The sequence below is a fragment of the Taudactylus pleione genome, unplaced genomic scaffold (genome assembly GCF_031769625.1).
Source record: "Taudactylus pleione unplaced genomic scaffold, aTauple2 ptg000138l, whole genome shotgun sequence".
NCBI classification, from domain to species: domain Eukaryota; kingdom Metazoa; phylum Chordata; class Amphibia; order Anura; family Myobatrachidae; genus Taudactylus; species Taudactylus pleione.
Window position 1 is genome coordinate 7,754,377 of NW_028284540.1, and position 2,256 is coordinate 7,756,632.

Sequence of the window (2,256 nt, forward strand, 5' to 3'; positions counted from 1 at the left end):
GCTAATTGATGGCAATGGTTTAAATAACAGCAGTGACCAGTGATAGATGATGAATTATAATTATCAAAAAGCAGTTAGGCTAAATGTAATACAATCATAATAGTAACATATTAGTGAATAAATAGATTCCCTTTCTAGTTTCATAGATGCATCTTATAAAAATCAATAGACTCTAGTTGTGAAATTCCATTAATTATATTGGGTTATTGTCGAACAGATTAAGTAGAGTGTTTAAAACATGGCACTTTAATCTCCCATCACATTAATCTCCCATCTAACTCATGCATTAGTGTAAAGGGTTGAGTTTTATGATGTTAATACATACTGTAAATCCTGATAAGGTGTTACATATTTAAATTAATTTGTTCAGAAAACTGAAACCGGTAATTTTTTTATTTCCTTATGAATTTCTTATTTAAAGAAATAACAACATTTACATTCCATTGTATAAGAATGGTCTTACAATCATTATAGTTTCAAATCAATAGCAACATTGTGATTTTTTTTCATTGAAAGATGTGTTGATAGCTGAAAGATGACTTTGCAAGTAAACTGTAAGGAAGTTTTATTGCAATTTGAAACACTGTGTCCCATGAAAGCAAATGTAAATACTGGTATTTGCTCAGGTAAACCTGTCACAAACACAAACACGAAGAAGGATGAGAAAGTAAGGTGAATCTTCATAAAACATTCAGCTGACAATGACTCTTTATTAATATTGATCAATGTGCCAATTGGAAGTCCAGATGTCAAAGCTTATTTTAGCCTGCTCAATTTTATTTAATAGCACTGTTGATGAGAGCAAGCTTAATGAAGACCAACAGATGGTCTATTTAATATCGCTCCAGGGCTTATAGTGTTTGCCAAAAGAGATGCACAGAAAGGACTTGACAGCCATGGAACTGAAAGTCCTTAATTACAACCGTTACCTCTCCCGAGAATCCACCTACAGTAGGTTTTGTTTTTGGGAGCAATTTTGGTCATTGTGAAGTTGAAAAATTAGCTATGTACTTTGTTACCTGTGTTTGTTATGTTAGTGCCATCTAAAATTGTCAATTACCATCAGAGAGCACAGCTAGCTATCCACAGCTGATGAGGATCAGAGAAGAAAGCATACTATATATATATATATATATATATATATATATATATATATACACATATGTGGGTGTGTGTTTGTGTATATATACTCATAAAGTCATTGATCATGTGCCTTCATCAAAAAGAGGAGGCAATAGCGACAAACAGCTACTACAGTTGGAAACACGTTGGATACATAAGATGAACACTGTATCTCCACATGGTTTGAATGAGATATTATCATTTGCTTGTTTCCTTTAATTGCGTTTTTCTGCAGGACAACAGCTGGTTACATTTTCTACATCTGTTTCCTATATTTTCTGTGATCTTTGTGCATGTTGCTTTTTTTGCAAGTTGCTTTATTAGTATATTATATGTTGTTTTGGCCTGTCTGCCCACTTACCTTGATCCATTTTTGTTGCTTTACATGTTTCTCCAGCAAATGGTTGGGAGGATTTTGTGCTTTATCGCATGGCTACCCTTGACCTTTTGACCTACTTCCACTACTTGGTAGTGATCTGGTACTTACCTGAGATGTTCTAAGGGGTTGAATAAGGTTCTTGTAATTCCTTTTCTTATTATTTTTTACAACCATACATACACTGGATAAGCCCAATCTCATCTGATCTTGGAAGCTAATCAGTGTTTGGCCTGGTCAGTACTAGGGTGGGGGACCCCCTAGCAATACCAGGTGTTGTAAACCAATTCTCTATCGGAATACTGTTTTCCCTCTTCATACTTGAACCTATGGTGACACCATGATCGTATCTACCTTAAGGTGTGGAACTGGTTTTCATTCACCATTGTAGATCTGTTAGTCATTTCATACCAGTTGCGTTTTTTGATCTAGTTCAAGATTGCTCTCGGTGCTTTTGATATGATAGCTTGATTGCTGCTATTCATAGAAACTATATGGATTTATATATCCTCTGTTTTATGGTGTTATATGCGCTGTTAACACCAAATTATACTTTATCATCATCTTTGCTGTATTTTAATGTTATGTCTTTGTTTTTATGTCACTCATTTTCATGTTATTGGTTAACACCCGATATGTCCCTTTTATTGTGTATCAATATTACAATATTAATTTTGGTTCAGTACACTGTGTTACACCATTTATACACACTGTACTTGTCATTTACACATGCACGCATTGATGTTACACCTTGTTAC

The 2,256-nt window shown here is 34.1% G+C and overlaps 1 pseudogene; it reads left to right on the forward strand.

Moving 5' to 3' along the window:
* Nucleotides 1-1,663: 1,663 nt before the first annotated feature.
* LOC148522823 (5S ribosomal RNA) lies at nt 1,664-1,783 on the forward strand (annotated as a pseudogene).
* The last annotated feature ends 473 nt before the right edge of the window (nt 1,784-2,256 follow it).